This window comes from Pleurodeles waltl, chromosome 4_1 (genome assembly GCF_031143425.1).
Source record: "Pleurodeles waltl isolate 20211129_DDA chromosome 4_1, aPleWal1.hap1.20221129, whole genome shotgun sequence".
In the NCBI taxonomy this organism is placed as follows: domain Eukaryota; kingdom Metazoa; phylum Chordata; class Amphibia; order Caudata; family Salamandridae; genus Pleurodeles; species Pleurodeles waltl.
This window is the reverse complement of record NC_090442.1, coordinates 8874405-8895353: the sequence shown is the minus strand read 5'-3', so window position 1 is coordinate 8895353 and position 20949 is coordinate 8874405.

The window sequence follows — 20949 nt, the reverse complement described above, 5'->3', positions numbered from 1 at the left end:
ACCGCCCACCTCTCTCACTTCTCTTTTCCGAGGAGTCCTAAAAGGAACGAGATTGGCGTGTATCAGTATATTGATATCTATCAGGCGTCTTCAAAGTATCCCTATTCCTGAGATTATACTTATTCTGAGGAGTCTCCGGCTGCGGAGACTGCCCATCATCCTTCTTAGGTGTTTGCTGTTTCTTTTCCCAGCGCTTTTTCGAACCCTCAGGTTGTTGCTGTTTAGCATGATCTTTATTATTTTTACCCTGTAACTGGGGTTTTTGTGGTCTAGCCCCTAGGCTATCACGACCAATACTAGAATATGTTTCCGCCATTATTCTCGGAAGCTCCCGCTCCTGTTGAAGCAGCGGAACATCCCGAAGACGCATACGCACAGCTAGTGCTACTGCCTCTCCTTTGAGATTACTCAAAATAATAGAAGAAACTGTGGCAAAATTACCCAGCAGCTGCATGCCCAAATCCAAGGCAGGGGCAGCCCCATATTCTTCCTGTATCTGCTTAAGTACGTCCGGTAAATTAGCTAATGTCGGTGTACCGTGTGCCGTAGTGTAGAGCGCGGCAAACACCGTGCCCCAGGTATTACAAAGGTCCACCGGAGGAACCATCCCGTACGGCAAACACATCGTCAAAATTCTATGTTTATCCTGAGGTCCCATATGGGGAAATACTGCTTCCAGCGTATTAATTTTTTGCGCCAGCCAAAACGGAGTCTCCTCTCGTTTAGCCGGTGCTTTACCCATAACTGAGTGTACAGTGGCCGGATTAAGACCCGGAACCACCGCCTGTGGGTGCGCTGGAGCAGCACGCGCTGCATTCGTATTTAATGTCTGCATTACAAACTGAACTAATCGTCTATATGTAGCCGTTAATTCTGTATATAAACGACGAACTTCAACCACTGCCAATTGAGCAACCGCAGGATGTGGTGTATATGTGGCCAATAAAGGCCAGGTAGGACCATCATTACTCAGTGGACCTAACCGTACTTGTGCTATTGTGTGTGGGAGGGCGCAATCAAGCCAATTATGGTGTTCTTGATAAGATAGAGGTATTTCTAAATAAGCGTAAGCCCTGTATTGCCCAGGGGCATTCGCAACTGTGTATTCGTGAAAAGTATTTGTTCCCCCATCCACTGCTGGAAAAGCGACCCAAGAATAAAAAAGTTCCGTTCTAAAGGCTGCATGGGCGTCCACCACAAAAGTGACTGGACCCCCTTGGACTGTCAGTCCATGTGTCAATAGATGTCCCGTGAGCGGATGTCGCATATTAATTGCTATGTTCACTACATTAGGATTCGCCATTTCATAAAAAACGGCTGCAGGTCAGAGAAGGCACACCAATATCGGGGTTTTTTCCTTTCAAAGTTCAAGCTTGAACAACCAACCACTAAGTAATAGGATGTACCCAACCAGTGGTGGCGGAAACCCTCAGCCCCACGGACGTCTCCGCATACGGAACCGAGGAGTCAAAATATATACGAGACCGAGAGAGTCAGTCGGACCCAAACATTAGAGCCAGACCAAACGTTGGCGGCGCCATGTCGCGTGGGCTCTCATTATTCTAAATGAGACTACTGGATTTCTAGGTAGCAGGATCGATAACGGTGTGGGGGACTGAGTCTGACCCACGTGTAAGGAACTCTGTCACCCTAAATCCGGTTGTTGCTCCGGCTAACTAGCAGTGCCTCATTTCTCCCGCGGGGAAGAAATGATTGGGCAGCCGAGCGCATGACATCTTTGGAACTTCTCAGGGAAGTCGTGGTCACTCAGATCCAAACCAACTCTCTCATTCACAATATGGTCTCATATACAAATGACAAAGACAGTATAAGTTTTATATAATGTTTTAATAAAACGACTGTATTTTAGATATTAAGGCGTGAGCCGCAATAACCAGAACAATACAAAATAGTAGGATGGATATAGTAACCAGGAGAGTACAACATAGAAATAAAGCTATCATAATTCCTAATTGTTTCTACTCTCCCTCTGCTTGTTCTATTTAGAGCACAGCATGTTAAGCTTTCAGCTTGCCTATTAGAATCACTGTGGGGATATCAGCCCTCATACCTGAGCAAAGACCTGTGATCTTGGTTCAGCATCTGCAACGAGGCAGTCAGCGTCAAGTTGTGGTTCCCTGGTTGGAATCTCCCTCTTGCGTGTACTGGGACAAGGAAGTAATTTTATAACTAACATGTCAGCGTGATCACAAAATGTCCCTACACAGGAATGCCCAGTCTAAACTCTTACCACGTCTATCGGCAATGTACCAGACTGTATCCTTGACTGAAGCACAGAGTAAACATGTTATGGAGAACTCCAGTGCTGAAGTAGGCAAAACAGTGTGATATGAATAAAAAACAACACCGTAGAACTGGCTATTTGAAAAATAACAGTACGAAGCCTAATAAAAAACATGTAGAGCAAAGTGCACAGAGGCTCTAAGCTATTAGCAAATTAATAAAATATATTCAGGGCAAAATGCACAAAGGCCTAAAGCCTGAAGCTAAAGCGCAATGAATACGTAAAACTAACCACACTACATTACAAATATTATGTGATCCAGTTTGATTGAGCCAGATGATCAGTGCTACCTAGTTCTGCTCGTTGCTGTAGACGCTCGCTTGGTCTGACTATTTAAGAAGTTATACTGACTTCTCTGTCCGCCTGTCACTAAGATAGTGGTACTGCGGTAGTCGTAGTAAGTAACATATATCAGTGAGTTAGCGTTCTCTGTGTCTTTCTTTTTGTGTAGCTCATACTGTCTCAAGCAATCTCCCAGTGATGTGTCCATGCATCTATGCATTGAAAAGGGAAACTGACTGTATTGGCCCATCAAAGGGGGTTGTGAATGCGCTTTGGGAAGCAAAGATCATTCGTTGCAGTGCATCCATTTTTCCAAATGTAGATTAGGAAATTTGAAATAGGGCTCAGGTAAGGTGCCAGAAATCAGGAACAGGCCAACTCGATCATACAGGTAATCTGATTTTGAAAAGTAAAATGTCAATAGGTTACTGCGTCTGCCTTTGCCTGCCAAAATATTTTCTAGGAGATCAACTGTATCACTAATCTATTTTTGTTACCTTCTTTATTTCTTATCTTAGCACCCAAGGGCAAGAAGAGGGCATTAGAGGTTGGGGCCGCGGAGGGTGCCACAAGCAGTGCTGCGGCAGGTGGAAGATCCACCACCAGTGCCACGGCAGGCGGCTCTGCTGGCCCCAGTAAGTTCTTCTTAATATTTATTTCTCTTTTAACCCACCCCAATTAATTTTTTCAAATGTTCTTCATTCTATTCAATGTTTTTTCTTGTTATCCCACCCTGCATTATCTTTTTTTCTATATTTTGTGTTTCTGTAGCTGAGTTCCTCCTGTTTCTACACTAATCTGTAGCTGAAGCTTTCATCTGCTTGGTTTTGCTTCCCCTAAGACTAAGACACTAGGGGCCAGATTTACAAGGCCCTAACCCCACCAGAGCCCCACTTTCAGTGACGCTCCGGTGGTGCTTTTCACTGCACCATATTTATAAGGAGGCGTTAAGTCACTTTTTTGTAGCTTAACGCCTCCTTGTATATATGGCCCCCCAATGCAGTTTTCTGCGTCAGAGGGGCATGCAATGACTGTCGCTGTGGGCGTTCCACCACAACACCCATTGCTTTTGACGCTGCCCGAGTTTTACAAGAAGGCATAAACCTGAGGCAGCACCAAAAACGAATGCCACCAAAGTGGTGATGTCAGCATGGTGCAACGAGGAGGAATACTTTTACGCCTCCTCATTTTTTGCTCTTACTATGTGTGCTGCATTCTGCAGTACACATAGAGAAGGAGCAAAACCCCATGAATGGTTGTTTATGTGCAGGAAGGTGTCTCTTCCTGCACATAAACAATCATTTCAAAATTACGCTTTGGTACTTCTATGAGTGTTGCATTTTGCCAAATCGCCATTGTAGATTGTTTATGTGCAGGAAGGGACACCTTCATGCACATAACCATTCTATCCCCTCAACACAGACACCCTTGCACTACGGTGCAAGGGTGCCTGTGTTGGTGCAGGCAACCTAATTCAGCGCCGGTGCAGGGGGAAACTCAGGGGTGCGCCATATTCCTGTAAATAAGGTGCATCCCTGTGTTTCAAAAGTGGCGTAGCACAGCACTACTATTTTTGGTGCAGCACCGCGATGCACCACCATGTCAGAAACCTGGACCTAGATTAGGTAGTCTACTGTGAAGATTGCAGAGTATGCAGACCCAAGCAAGGTCTTCTACGCTTGTTTGTAGAGAAGGCTTTCTATTTCTTGTTGAAATGACTACAAAGTGGACGGGTTATGGTGACCCCCGTGCTGTGTTATATTATCCCATCAGTTTCAATGGCAGTAAAGTAGTTTGAAGACGGCCCCACTGCCTTTGCCAAAATTGCCAACTAAAACCAATCCATATGTCTTTCATTGACCAATTCATTCTACCCCTTCATTGCACATCAGATGACTCACAGTCATCATCCTATCTCTGCCCCTCTATTATGGTTGGCTTGACCAATGGCTTTTCTACATTGTCAACCAGGAAAATGCCCAAAGTAATATTTTAGATGGGAGAGGAGATACTGTGAACTCTAGTGCCTGGATACCCTACTGGGTGATTAGCCACACTTTAAAAATCCTGATTGATTGATTGAACTGCAGTCATGGGTTGCATTTTATTAAAAAAGGGGGAGGCGTATATGGCATACAAAATGTGTAATGTTTTTTCTAACTGCACAGATTACAAAGGACAATGGGTGATGGTAAGTCACATTGCTTGTTTATTGACAATTACTAGTATACCAGCTGTATTTGTTATGTCAGGCAGATCCCACCCGTCGTGGGTTCATTTTAGTACCTGGCTTGCATGTGGGCCAGAGGATCTGGCAGCTACAGAGTGGAGGCATCCATGGTGTGTGACAGAAAGAACCTTGGGCCCCCGGGCTGGAGACTCACACTCTGAGATGGCCGTCCGAGGCCATTGACTGTTGGAGAGGTGCTGACCTGAACAATGAAGCAGCACACTGGCGAGTGGCTCAGTAGGAGACTATCAAGAATTGACCCTGTCGCCCCACAGATGGCAGAGCCGGCAGTAGCAATGAAGCAGGTGTAATGGGCCCAGAGTCAGCACGACGGGGCTCTGGTACTCACACTGGTATTGGCAACACGTAAATGGGACCACCTCCACGGGGACTATCCCAGGAATCAGTGCTGTGATAGGGGGCTGGAGACCGCTCAGCACTGATTCCAGTGAGAGACAGCTGAAGTAAGTGGCAGCTGTAAAGCGGGAGAGATGACCCTGGCTCCGCTGTGAGGGGTAGAAAAACTTCCCAAACTCTGACCTGACATGAGAGGAGAATTCCCTGGGGGAGAGACAGTTCAATAAAGGAGTTCACATCAGAAACTGAAACTTGAATAGCTATCTCTGCACAACAGGGGGCACCCTGGACAGGCAAACGAATGTCAGTTTATTTCCGCTCTGGGATTGGTCTGACTTGGGAGACTGCAGCACTCTGCGGGATATAAGGAGGAGATCACTGCAGTGAGGGCATTGCTGTACCCAGGGAATACGCTCTACGTAGGTGCAGGAAACTGCTGCCTTGAGGGGGGGCCTCTGGGGGCGTCGGCTTCAATGCCACCGTTGGGGTATTGCTGTAGAAAATTACTCTCTTTTTGGGATGTTATCCCCATTTTCTGCCTGATGTCAGTGTGTTTGACTGTGTTCACTGGGATCCTGTTAACCAGGACCCCAGTGATTATGCTCTCTCTCCTCTAAATTTGGTCACTGCATACTGTTAACTCAGTATTTCATCCACAATTGGCTTACTAGTGCCCCCTTATAAGTCCCTAGTATACGGTACCCAGGTACCAGGGCATTGGGGTTCCAGGGGATCCCTATGCCTGCAGCATTTCTTTTGCCACCCATAGGGAGCCCATGCAAAGGCTTTGGCAGGACTGCCATTGCAGACTGCGTGGAAAGGTGCAAGCACCCTTTCACTGCCATTTACACTGCACCAGGTCACTTATAAGTCAACCATATACTTTGCCTTTTATCCCTCAAGGCTGGGTGCAGAATAACTGAGTGTGAGGGCACCCCTGCACTAGCAGAGGTGCTCCCACGTTGTCCAGGGCCAATTCCCCGGACTTCGTGAGTGCGTGGACGCCATTTTAAGTATGCATTGGACATATTTCAATACCTATGTACAGCTTCACAATGGTAACTCTGAATATGGCCATGTTTGGTATCAAACATGTAGGAATCATACCCTCATGCTAACCCTGGTATTGGTTTTGTGATTCCATGCACTCTGGGAGCTCCACAGTGGACCCCTAGTACTGCCATACCAGCCTTATGTGGATTTCAGAGGCAGTCCAGCTGCTGCCACCCCACAGACAGGTTTCTGCCCTCCTGTTACTTGATTTCATTAAGTCCAGGAAGGCAGAACAAAGGACTTCCTTTGGGAGAGGGATGTTACACCCTCTCCCTTTGGAAAAGGTGTTAGAGGCTTGGGAGGGGTAGCCTCCCCAAGCCACTAGCTTTGCTTTGAAGGGCACATTTGATGCCCTCCTTGCATAAACCAGTCTACACCTGTCCTGGGACCCCCAGTCCCTGCTCTGGCATGAAACTGGACAAAGGAAAGGGGAGTGAACCCAGGGGTGGAGCTCAGAGCTCCTCCAGAGTTTTCCTGGGTTCTGCCATCTTGATTTACAGATGGGCCGGACACTCTGGGAGCATCTGAGTGTCCAGGCAAGAAAGGTGATGTCAGAGCCCTCTCCTGATAGGTGGACACTCACTTCACTGACCACGTCTCCTCTCAGGGCTACTTAGGGACTCTCTGATGGCTGTTTCATCATATTCGGATTGCAAGACTCCAGCAGGAATCCTCTGCATCCTCACTTCAACTTCTGACCGAAGAAACTGCATCTGGGCCTCCAGGAGCTCTACAAGCCTGCAACAAAGAAGCAAGAAGCCTTCTGCAAAATTGTATCTCCAGCTGCTGCCAGCAACTGCAACAATTTCCCGGATGTGCATCCTCACAGGACAGCCAATCTTCAGCCTGCACAGGAAGCGCAAAGGAATCCCCCTTGGGGTTGAAGGAGTCACCCCCCTCCTTCAGCAGGCACCCTCTGCATTGACAACCAGTAGATTGGACCGCTTCTTCAGTGGAGCTGAGTGTATCCTGCAACACGGGTGATGGACAGAAGTGTTCCAGACAGTCCCCTTGTCCAGCAGCGTGAGTTTGGTGTAGGTAAGAGCTTGTCTTCCTACTCCAGGCAGATAACCCCGTGCACCATGTGTTTTGCAGCTACAAAGGCTTGTTTGCACCTTTGCACAAAGTTTCAAGTGCATATGCAAGCCTGAGCCCCCAGCATACTATCCTGTGACTTACAGCTCCCTGAGTGGATCGATGGTGATGTGGAAATCTTTGTTCTGTTGCTGCAATGGCTCCTTTTGCAAATCCTGTGTCCCCTTCCTGTGGGACTCTTGAGTGGGCTGCCTGGTCCATTGTGGGCTCTCTAGAATGCCTAGAGCCCCCTTCCACTCCCCCACATGGGTAGAGTCCACCTGGTCCTTCCTGGGCCCAGACAGTGCCATTTTGTCTTAACCGCGAGCTTCCTCTGTGACACAGGACGTGGGTCAAGTTCAGCAACGCAAACAAGACTGCAATACTCCATCCATCGTGTGACATCACCTGCACCAGCCAGGAACCCGAAGTCGTCTTCTTTGGTGCAATCCTTACTGTTCTTCTTCACCGGTGGTTCCACTTTTGCACCTTCTCCCAGGAAATCCGGGGCTTCTGCCCTTCCTGGGGTCTTCTGTGTTTCTTAGACTTTGTCCCCTTCTTTTACAGGTCCTCAGGTCCAGAAGTCCACTGTTGGTGTCATGCAGTCCCTCTTAATTTTTGCACAATCCTGATTGTCGTTTTTATGTGTCTAAGAGTAAAGTTCCCTCACTTTACTCCTACTTTTCTGGGGTCTGGGGTTAGTTCTATTACTTACATTTGGGGTTTTCTAGTGCTCCCAGCTCCCCTCTACACACTACACTTGCCTAGGTGGGAAGTCGACATTTGCATTCCACTTTCTTAGTATATGGTTTGTCTTCCCCCTAGGCCCATTTCTACGTATTGTATTTTACAGCATTTTCACTGTTTTCTAAGTATTTCTGTGATTCTTTCTGTGTACTGTTGTATATAATAAGTATATTACTTACCTCCTAAGGGAGTATAGTCTCTGATGGTGTATTTGGTATTTGTGTCACCAAAAATAACTACTTTATTTTTGCAACACTGAGTAATCTCTTTCATGTGTATAAGTCCTGTGTGACTACAGTGTGTACGAGCTTTGCATGTCTCCTAGTTTAGCATTGGCTACTCATCCACTCTACCACTAGAGAGCCTGGCTTCTAGAACACTGTCTACACTACACTAATAAGGGATAACTGGACCTGGTATAAGGTGCAAGTACCTGTGGTACCCAGTACAAACCAGGCCAGCTTCAATATCACCGTTGGGGTAATTGCACACTGGACCCGGACTGATTCCTTCTCCACAGAGGGAGGTCCCTACATGGTGGAGTGGTTGAACAGTAATTGAGCAATACATGTAAGAAGCAGAGAAAGCAACCATCCTTCTGAGAGAGCTTCCATGGAAGGGAGGGTGGCAGCTACACTAGGAGACAGGAGTCAGCCTAAAGCTTTGGGGCAAGAGCATGAATCTAGGCAGAAAGGGGGCTGGACGGATGTTGAAATGCGAATAAGGAATACTCCATGCTCAGATCTAGAATGGAGTAATACTTAGGGATCTTCAGCACATCACCTCATACAGGGATTGAGATGGTGACTACTGGGTAAGCGAGGGCCCTGTACTGCACCCATACCCTTGGCTTGAACTTTAATGCAGACTGAGGATGAAGGGGTTCATTCAGTTGCAACAATGGGCAAGCCACGCACTGCGAAAGGAGGACCCCCAGATGCAAGAGTGGAGACCACCGGTGAGGGCTGGCCCGAACAGACGGAGGAGCACACATCCCTGGCTGCTAACACGGTGACTATTTTGGAGGCCATTAGAGACACAAAGACTTCATTGGAAATGCAGATTGCTGCAGAGGTGAGTAAAGAGGGACTACTGAGGGATGATAACAAAAGTCTGGCTGACTGAGTTAAAGAGACAGAGACCAGCTGTGTATCACCATGGCAGATGTGAAGGAGTTTACACTGAAATGTACTGCCAGGCAGAAAGAGGTAAAACTGCTGTCACACAGAGTGGAAGACTCAGAGGGCAGGTCCAGTCATCAAAATGTCAGGCTAGTCAGGGTACCCTAAGAAAACGGAGGGACCAAACATGGAGCTAGTCGTGGAAGAGTAGTTAAAAAACTGCTTTGGTGGAAAATCCCTCCAGCTTCTTCTCTGTAGAACGACCACATAGAATCCCAGTGTCATGGATTCATTTTAGTGCCTTTCTTTGGCACGTGTATTTTAGCTTAGCTTAGGCCAGATAATATGTTCTATTCTCATTTATTCATTTTAGAATAGATTGCTGTTAGTCTGGATGATTTATTTTTCCTAATCAGCTGTTATTTTGCGAGAACGTTGTTATTAATATTGCGCACAACATGTTCTCATCATGTTCCTGGCCCAAGGTTGACAGGGAACAGTACAGGACCAACACAAGAAAATGTTTGGTGTTGCCACCACTAGAGCACGCACACAGTCTAACACTAAGGCACATGCCCACATCATCCCTAATTCGCAGAACAAAACATGTTTTCCTATAAGAAACACCATGTAGGCCAAAAGGGGCTGAGAGGGGTAATTCCGACCCGGATATCCAATTATGCTGCATGCCATTTTACAACTGACCTCAGCCTTGTCTCTGCCAGCCAGCTAAGGAGATGTTCATTCTAAGGTAATGGGGTGGGTGCTCCTCTCATGGACTATGTATGGATAGATTGGCCTATCACCGCTGTGGTCTCGCTAGAAGCTAGACGCTAGGCATTAGGTAAGAATTCTGCAGATATGTTTATTGCAATATGTTGGGATTGTTCATCTTTTTCTAATTAAGCGTCACAATAGTTAATGTTGTTATGCCTCATTATCCTAATACTTGCAGCTCATATATTTTATCATAGATTACAGTCTTTTCAATAGATGTATTGAAAACCATCCTCCATCTCTTCATTGCCTGTGTGTGTGTATGAGATCTTTGCTGTAAGATTTGTTGTAAGATCTGGCACCACCATTTCCCTGAAATATCATTTGAGTGTCATGCAATAGGCTGCCACAAGTCACCTTTCCTTTTTGGACTGAATGAGGTGCTACTAGCAAGCGGGGAGGGTTGGGTTAACAACCGCCAACGGCTGTGGGAACGACTCAGTCGCCCACAAGTGGTGGCGCTGCTGCCGCCCTGAATCCAGCAGTCTTGTTCGAACAAGAGCCCTACTACACACCCGTCCACCACCACCCACGACCTCCCCGCCCATGACACTGCGAGTCATGATGATGATGATAACCCCTCCCAGCTGCGACATGGTACAATCAGGTGCCGCAGTGTTGGCTGTGCAATGTGCGTCTGCTTCTTTTAATGCACCATTTACAAAGCTTTCAATGGTTTGCAAACCAAAAAAAACAAGGTGTCTTTCTTTTCCCTCTCAGTGCCCACTCGGGCACCCCCCTTAGTACTGTACACCTTTATGCGTTCCTAAGTCTGTCCACGTTAAAGAAAACATTTTTGGCATGTATCAGATGTTACAGCCCAGGCAAGTGGTTCGTACTGCACACTTCATATGGCTTCCATAATGGATTTACGCCTTTTCAAATTTGACATTCTTCAGCTTTCATTTTCAACTACGTCAACTGATTAAGCCTAAGCTACATCATCAGTGAACCGCCCCTCCCAGTATTCTAGAGCAAAACCTCTATCGTAGCTACCCAGACTTTCCCCTGTACCTCACACTGCTGCAGCAGACTAAGGGCCTGATTTAGAGTTTGGCAGAGAGGGTTACTCCACTACAAGCGTGACGCATATCCCATCGGCCCCATTATGAATTGTAATACGTTTGTGACGGAGTAGCCCCTCTGCCAAACCCTAGTCTAAAATCTAAATCAGTCCCTAAGTCAAGTTCTTTATCTTCCCTTACTGCCAAGCGCACATATTTTATTTAAATAATTTGTGTGAGGGCGAGGCCAGGAAGTAAAGTGGGATTAAGTGTCTGTGATTTCCTGTTTTGCGTATGGGATACTCTGTGACGAATGTGACCAATACAATCTATATATCCCATTCCTTTCCCTATATTGTAGTGCATCATTTATCCCACCATCTACTTACGTCAGACAGGATATCTATTATTCCCATGTTATTCATGACATATGTGACATATAATCGTCAGCTGCCTTTTTAGAGCCAGGGCAGAATTGAAAGGTTTTTGGAAAAGAGCAGGGCCATTTGAATCCAAAATATTTTTTTGTTCATTGCCGCTGCCCCATCTGCAGACTGCAGAGAGTAGCACATTTGTACCCGATGTGTTAGCTAGCACGCTTCCAGTCATTTAGCACAACAAGAATAGAATACTTGTACTCCATAGTGGATGATGTCTTACTCATTAAACAGAGTTCTTTTTAATTTTTCCACAAAAAGTGTCTGTGTGCTTTCATTTTTTAGGAAATCCTTTACCAGAAATCCTTTACCAGAAAACAAATCACTCTTTTTTGGTTAGTCTTAAGCTGTCTCATTTTAGCCAGTCAATGGTTTTATGTGAGGCATGTGTTGTTAAAATCATGTCCCTCCCTGTGACTGACTTTCCTAATCCTCACATTAAAGTTCTAATGGCCCTAGGGGGCCAGCAGCAATGTACTTATATTGTGCCACTATGTAGTTTAGAAAACAAGCGTTTGCAATGAACATTCTTTACAATTTGTCTTTTTTCTTTCTTGATATACCTACTCCTGCTAGTACATCACCACCACAGACCTGGCAGGAGATTGTGGCCTGGCTCTGCCGGTAGACGGAGGAGGCCACCCGGGCACATTACCAGTGGCTGGTGGACAAAGAGAAGAAGTAGAGTTCCTCCTTAAACTCAGGTGGTTCACCCTGAAGTTGGTCAGCTAACACACTTGGGGGCATATTTATACTTTTTCACGCAAAACTGCGTTAACGCAGTTTTGTGTGAGAAAGTATACCGCCGGCTAGCGTCATTCCTGGACGCCAGCCGGACGGCATATTTATGGAATGATGCTAGCTGGTGGTATGGCCCGGTTAGAGTCAAAATAAATGTCGCTAACTGGGTGGGGGAGGCGTAGGGGAAACAGGAGGTTGTGCGTCAAAGAATGGTGCTAGTCAGGATAGATTCAGAAAATGACTGTAACCTGACTAGCGTCATTCTTTGACGCACAACCCTCATGGACATGACTCCTGTCTAAGTAAAGACAGGAGTCATGCCCCACAGCCCAATGGTCATGCCCAGGGGACTTATGTCCCCTAGGCAAGGCCATTGGGCCCAGTGCCTTGTAGGGGGGCCCAAGTTAGGCCCCCCTATGGCACTTAAAAAAAAAATATTGTAAATACTTACCTCTACTTACCTGTACTTACCTGGGATCGGGTCCCCCAACCTCTGGTGTCCTCCTGGTGTGGGTGGGGGTGTCCCTGGGGCTAGGAAGGGCACCTGTGGGCTCTTTCCATGGTCTCTGGCTATGGAAATAGGCCCACAGGTCCCCTAATGCCTGCCTTGACCCAGGCCTTAAATAATGGTGCTAAGCAAGCTTAGCACCATTATTAGTGGCCCCCACCCCCTGTGCGTGATATTGGTACAAAGAGATAAATATGGCACTAAGGCCATAGCAGCATTTTTTGCCCGGGAACGCCTACCTTGTATCTCATTGATGCAAGGTAGTTTCCTGCAAACCAAAAATGTCCAGTTTGCGACGAATTAGCATAAAAAAATTACGCTAATTTGCAAACCGAGAATAAATATGCCCCTTAATTCTGACCAATCATCTTCCTCTTCCTGTGCTGTTTCAGCAATGGTGTAATCAGGTGGTATGAAATCTTGATTCATTTTCATCATGGTCAATCTCTACATGTTTTGAGGTGAGCGACTGGTCCTTCTCACTGTAACAACTGTGCCAGCTGCACTGAAAAAATGCTCAGCAGACACACTGGTTACAGGACAAGCCAGATACTTTATTGCCAGCCTGCTGATCTCTTCCCATACCAATACATCAATGGGTTTGATCCACTTAGACCTCTTGTGGGTTATCCAGATATACCTGAAACATCATCTGAATGGTCATTGGTGCTGCCAAAGTAGAGGTTGGGTCTGATTCTTCTGTTGCTGCCGGTGTCCTTGTTGCTGGTGTTGGCTGCTGTGAGACAAGACTGCCCTCTCTGGAAGTTGAAGATGGCATCCCAGAACTGGTAAGTGGGACTCTAAGGGCCTGATTATGAGTTTGGCACTCCCAACTTGCAGGGAGGACACCACCACCATGGTGGTGGGGTCCCCCTGCTCTATTACAATGTTTCCATTTGGTCTGACTGGCAGAAACATTGAAACAGAGCGTTCCCGCTGGTCTGACTGGCGGGAACTGTGCTACGGGATAGCACTCGGCTCCCTTAAAGAAGCCAAGTGCAATCTTGTAGCACAGAGGGGGCCGTCTAGCACCCTCGGAATGCGCACTGTCTGAAAAGCAGACAGTGCATATTCCGGGGGTGCTGGCGGAAGGCCCCTGCACTGCCCATGGGCATGGGCAGTGCAGAGGCCCCCCTATGGCCTCCTGCTTTTGTTCTCCACCAGCCTTTTCAGGGTGAGGAAACCTCCATGAAAAGGATGGCAAAGAACAAGGTTGTAATCAGCAGGGTGGTGCTGAGTTCAGTGCTGCCCTGGCTGTTTACAACCAAGATCAACATCAGCCCATCAGGATCTTGGATCCTGGTGGAGATGGAGGTCTGTTGGCAGGTCAGCTTCCGTGGTCCAACCGTTGCAGCGGGTTTGGCAGTCTTGTAACTGCCAGACTCATAATCAGGCCTTAAGTTCTAACTGTTCTTATTGTATTTTGAAACATCCAGTTCAGAAAAAGGAATGAAAGTGGGCAGCATTTTTTTATACCATGGATCAAGTAGTATGGCACAGATGTACGCTTTGGACGAAACGATGTCATTTTGCAACCTTGCATTACAAGCCAAGCGAAAGATTAATCTCTCAACCAAGGCATGTGCTTCTGGGTTTTCGTTCACACCTACGAGTGTGAACCTTGCAGACACCTTCTTTAGCTAATCCTGTAGCAGATGCACCAACAGGATTGCTTGGCCCATTGTACTGTTCTCCTTGCTAACTTCTCATGTGAATATCTCAAAAGGGATTAGCATCTGTGTCAGACATTTGACTAGGCCCCATTGGTCCGCAATCCATGGTCATAGCTTTCCCAATTGCAATACCTCCTCTTTGAATTACATAGTCATTGATCTGTCTATACTGCTCAAATAAACGTTGCAACATGTAATAGGTCGAGTTCCAACGTGTTGGCACCTCCAGTATCATGGCTCTAACGGGTACTCTGTTATCATGCTGAATAATCCACAACTGCTTCCGGGCTTTAAAAGAATGGCTGAAACTAGTGCGCATTCATCTGTATGTGGTCAGTATGTTGCTGACTATGTCTTCTTTCTTGAGAGAGTCTTCCACAACCAGGTGGATGCAAAGCACAAAACACAGGACCCTGAAATAGTCACAGTCTGCCATGGCCTTGACTATGTTACTGGCATTGTCTGTAGCAACAAATCCAATTCGGAGACTCCTGGGTTGCAGCCATTCAGACACCTTGCTGTTAAATTCATCCATGATATTTGCAGCTGTATGTGAGCTCTCCATGGCGAACATGGCTACTGTTGCATGACTCCTAATGTTCCTAAAATTAAAACTTTCTTCAGGGCCAAAACCTGTAGATAGCTTTTGCTTTACCCCCAGAAAAGAGATCCAGTGTGCAGTGATGTGCCTGACAACTGGACCACATTTCTGTTGTCAGGTGGATAGGGCGGAAAACACTTCGCTGCAAAGCTTGTCCAACAAATTGCAGCACATCATGATGCAGTGCTGGAACAGATACTCTGGAAAAATAGGTCTGACTTGAAACCTTCCATTTCAGGCAGAGGGCTGCCACAAACTCTAAGAATCCCACTCTTTCCACAAAAGAAACAAGCACTTACAATGCATCGGGTCTCGCGTTTGCTCATGTTAGAGCTGATCGCGATGTAAACTTCTAACCCGACTTTTCACCTATTGGGCAAAAGTGCATTTATGTACACAACCCTAAAAAGTGAAATCAAGTACGTGAAGCGCTCGACTTCTGCCAAGCAACATCGGGCTCGTAAATTAGAGAAAAAAAAGTCCACAAGCCCGATGGAAAACAGCGAGCCTCACATGTTTTCTGTACTTGGTAGCTGCGCTGGAGGAGGGCTAGCCACCGGAAAAGGCGTGACATATGCGTGCCTTCGACTAATGAAAGCAAGCAGATTTTATTAGGGAAGCCCACCAACCAATAAAAAACACTGATGTGAAGTTGACAGGGCTCCGAGCCCTTTTCTAAATACAAAAGAGTCTCGCTGCGAAACGCATGCGCGAGCGCATGCAACGCATGCTCGACCCTAAAAAGGAGGAGGTCCAGCTTTTTTTAAACATTTTTGCCAGCTTCCCGTTGTACAAACATGCCATTGGGTGATGGCGTTCTTATGGCCCCTCCTGCCTAAACATACTTGTAATAGTATCCTGGATTTTCTTCTTTTCTGGGTCCACTGATGCAAGCCACTTTCAAGACGTAGGTGGTGGTAGACTCAAAATGCGTCATAGGGCAATCACCATATGCTGTGGTGTCCCCATCTGACTTTGAGTCTTCCTGTGCCATTGTGAGGTAGCTGAGGCAGGTGATTCTGATGCACTGCTGGGAACAGGGCTGCTTTGCATTAGGATGTCACCCTCTTCTTTCTCATCATCACCTCCCTCTGTGAACAGACTTGTAGCTGATGTTTCCCGGCTCACCTACCCAGGCTTACCTCGACGAACACCTGTCTGGCAAATGAAGCATATTGTAATGTTCTCCTCAGGTTTGCTAGTCATAAAAAAGTCTCAAACTGGAGAGAAGTAGTTTCTTAGTGGGCCACTGCCAATGCCTGAAGAAGAACTGGAAGTAGGTATTTGTGTTGTTGGTTGCCTCTCTGTAGTGAATACTTCTACTGAGGTAGGATTTGATGCAGGTCTCTGCTGGGGGCTTACAAATATGAGAGCTGGCGGTGCTGCCTGTGCCACATCCCTAGGAACAGTTTGGATAGTAATGCAGGGCTCCTCTGTGCCAGCTTCCACAGTGACTGGCTCATCATCGTATTCCTCCTCATCATCTCCTTTTATTAGTGTAAGGCTTTCAGGAACTTTTCTTTTCCCTTGTCTCTCCTGTTTTTTTCCAGACTCTGCCTGGGTCTACTCCATGTCCCTATCAGCATCATCAGAAGGGGTGCTTGGAAAAGATGGTGGAGTAGCACCCTTCCTTTTCCTTGCTGGAGATCTTGGAGCCAATGATTCTAAAAGAGGGGGGATCTTGCTCGGCAGGGAACTTGACCTCCTGTTCTCCTCCAACATCAGGAAGATCTACTGTTGCTGGCTGAAGCTGCTGTCCACTTTGCTCAGTTTCCTGAAACAATTGGGTGCTACTTTGTGAAAGGGACAAATCCAATTCAACGTCCCTGCTCGTTGGCGTCGCCATTATTTCAGTGGCTGCATCACTGACAGACATGGTCTTGGGCTCAGGCTGGGGGGGGTGTTGTTGATGGGGGAGTGCTGCTCCCAGGTTCCTCCCCAGAGGCCAGTGTGGCAGGCACACGTCTTCTGAAAAAGGTTGTGGTTGGCACGCCACTGTTGGAAAGCTGCTTCTTCTCACTGTCTTGGCAGCAACTTTCTTGGGGGCCATTTAAAGCCCTCAGTTGGCACTGACACTAAGCTGCACAAGCAGAAGAGAGTGGAGGACTGAGGTAACTGTACAGGCCTTTTGTTTGGCAGTACTGCTTGTGATGTCTCTTCTTCTCTTGTACACATCAAAGCACCAAGGTAAAAAAAAACATGTAGTTAGTGAAACATGCTATTGTTGCAGGTTGAAATAGTACAGACAAAGACAATATTAGTGTGGTTGGTTCCTTACATCATAAATAACAATTTTTCAAACATTGTCACATCAAACCACCCCACCATACCATGAAGTTTCACTTCAAATCAGGCAACACAACATACAGATATAGCTCTTTGCTCTATGTCCATCTATTCTAAAGAAAACACCTGTGGTAGTCAAAGAGGTGCATGGGTAAATGGAATAATCATTAAAAAAAAGAATGATGTTGATGTGTCTGCAGTGCACCACAGCAGGGGTGTCCAGGAGGAAATTGCATTATACCTGTGTGCCTCAGGTGGATGAATGGATCAAGGCAAAATGCAAAAAAATAAATGAATAAATAAATTAAAAAATAGAAAAATTTAATTAAATTAAAACAAAATCTAAAATTAAAATTTAAGAAAATTGAAATAACAAACGCTAAAATAAAATAAAATAAAAAAAAAGTAAAAAATGAATTTAAACTTAAAATAAAATATTAAATTGAAAAGGGATCAATAATTGCCGATGTTTGTATGGAAGGATGGGAAGAAAGAAACCTATTGTGAGGCAATAAATAGCCGATGTTTGTATGGAAGGATGGGAAGAAAGAAACCTATTGTGAGGCAAGGTGGTGCAAAATAAAAAATGCAAAAACAACATATTATAATATAAGCACGTTGATCAAAATCATATTCTTAATATACAAATACTACAATGATCCTCAATACTTATTCAACTGATATCACATCCATCCTTGCAAGCCTATGGCAAAGGCACACTGGCTGGATGCTCAAAATGTCCGTCAGCCATGTGGTCAAACAACAACAGTAAGCAAAGAGGCAGAGAGAGCAAAGAACACAAGCAAGCCCATGGCAAAAGCACGCTGGATGGATGCGCAAAATGGCTGCCTGCCGTGAGGTTAAACAACAACAATGAGCAAGAAGTCATAGAGAACAAAGAACATATGCAAGACTATGGCAAAGGAATACTGGCTGGATACACAAAATGGCCACCAGCCACATGGTCAAACAACAACAGCGAGCAGGGAGGCATGGAGAACAAAAAACAAATGTATGCCTATGGCAAAAAAACACACTGGCTGGATGCACAAAAGGGCTACCAGCCACATGGTCAAACAACAACAGCAAGCAATGAGGCATGGGGAACAAAGAACACATCCAGGTCTATGGCAAAAAAAACACTGGCTGCATGCACACATTGGCTGCCAGCCACATTGTCAAACAACAACAGCGAGCAAGGCAACATGGGGACCAAGGAACACATTCAGGCCTTTGGACAAAGACTACCCATAATGGCCCCTGGCCACATGGCATGGAGAACAAACAAAGGGTGATTGATGACAAACACACACACATGCACACACAATGACCAGAAAAAGGAGGCTGGGTGGAAACACTGAAGAAAATCAACTGAGCTACAAAACAATTTTACAGCAACAAAATCCTCCTATGCCTTCAAATATTACCCCACATATACACTTTTTACATAAATAAATGAATTTCAAACAATAGCCAACATTTTTAATTTAATCCAATGACATCCCTGACCTAAATGATTTTTTAAAGCTGTATCCCCCTGAAACATTTCTTTCATACACTGATGATTAATACTGGGCCTACTGGCTAGATGGCCTGTTGGAAGTCTAGACCACATAGTAAAATAAATGAATATTGCAAATGTAACAAACATGGAGAAAAGGTAGAGACTGAGTTGTGTAACAATTTTCCTTTGCAAAGGATGAAAAATCAATGAAATGCACACAAAAAAATAAATAACTAGGCCACTACTTTAAGTCAAGGCCACCCATTAAAATGAAATTTAATTATCAAATTAAAGTACAAAGAAATACTGGTGCATGCCAAGCAAACAAACAACACCCTTATACAATAGTTTTGAAATTACTTGTGTGATAGCACAAAAGCAAAGTCCTTAAATCCAAACATATATATCCAGGAGTCAAAGAGAGTGATCCTATCACCTCAAAATCCAAATGAAAAGTGACCAGGAAATGGAAAAAGCAGTGAAAGGAGCCTGCTGTGAGTAGGCTGCTGTGGGACACTTCCTTCCTGTTGGAAAAAAAGTTTTAAAAAAGCCTTCTCACACTAAAAAAACAACATAAATGGTCCTTTGGAGAAGAAAATCCACTCAAAAATCTATTTTTGAGTATTTTTAGCTGCTTCTAGAGTAGAAAATATACTCGAGGTGCATTCGTACTTGCAAATCTTGCATGAGCTCGCGAGCAGCCTGAGAATATATTGGCACGAGCGAGCACCAAAAACAAATCTTTCGCGTATGAACAAAAAAAATATATCTCTGCCTCGCACCGGAATTCGGAAAGTCTGCGCAACTTCTCGTAGTGCGAAGTCCCCGAATTCCACAAACTCCGCCAGCAGAGAGGAGTTTTGCACTCAGGCATATAAATAATCACAAAAAGCACACTTTCTAGTTGTTTGCTGAATTTGGTGTAATTCCATCCAGCGGTTCGGGCTGTAGTCGTGTCTAAAATCTTTATAGGAATCATTTGTTATTATTATTATTATCCAATATTTTCATTGTCACCCACGTCTTGCTGTAAAGGCTCCTAATGGCTCTCATACGATGTTCCAGGATGTCCCAGTTATGCAGCTTCTGCCAGAGTCTCAATCTGTCCACTTTGTGGAATGCAGTCTCCCTTAATAAATAATACAACAAGTGGAGTATCTCTTGCCCTAATACCTTATGGAACCTCCCACCAGTAATGGGCCACTTTCCTTGTGGCCAATGTGCAGTGTGCCCACTTAAGAAACATTCCAAAACTCTAGACCTGGGCCTCTCCACCCCATGGGAACAGCGTACGCACACAAACTGCAATTCTGAAAATGTGGTCTGCCTGATTGAATGTCTGTGCAACCTAAGGTACATAGGTCTGATGACATGAAAAGTGAAAATCAGGATATCCGCTGTTCAAAGGCCTCTACTAGACTTACAGTCCTTTTTTTGGAGAAGATACATACCAATAATGAAAGGTCTTGGATGATCATAGAGAAAATTTCAAACCTGTAAGGGAACATAAAGCCCCTCTTGGAAAAAGAACAAAGTTGAATTTATAGAATAAAAATGCACAGTTTCGGCCTCATTGAGGAGATCCCATGGAACTACCTTAATTCCTCGCATTAAACACTGTAACAGCTTTACCATGACCTTTATCTTACCACCTGCTACCTAAGAAGCGCATCATTAGGTCCCCGTGTATGCTTTATTCAAGCGTTGAGTGAACTAATACGCTAGTTTTTCAAGGGCAATAGGTTTCGCATTTCAAGATATTTTTATAGTCATCCCTCAAGAGATCTCTTCTGAGGACCAAAATCCAGCATAATATAGGCCAGAAATAATAACTTCTGTGTCTGTAAATTACACAATTTGTTGTAAAAACGACATCACCTGTCTTTCTGATAAAACATGGTCATGCTTCAAGCAATTACTCATGACCCGTATTGCCTCAGTGCTGCGATTTGCAGTATCAAACCAGTTTGTTCTTCCCTTTTGTTTTCCCCCTTTTTGTCCTTCTTCCTCGAAACTTTTTTTCTTGTCATGAAATATTTGTTATTATTTTTTAATTCTAAGTTTCCAGCACAGTTTAATATACTGATACATTTATGTTGCATATTTCTTTGTGAAAGGCATGCTATCCTTGAGGACGTGGCCAGGGGATCTTGCCCCCAAGGATTTCAGCACTAACACACCAATGTCAGCTTTGTTTTTAGTATTACCCATCTGTCTGTAAGGAAAACCTTTGTTTTCTTTAATTTTAA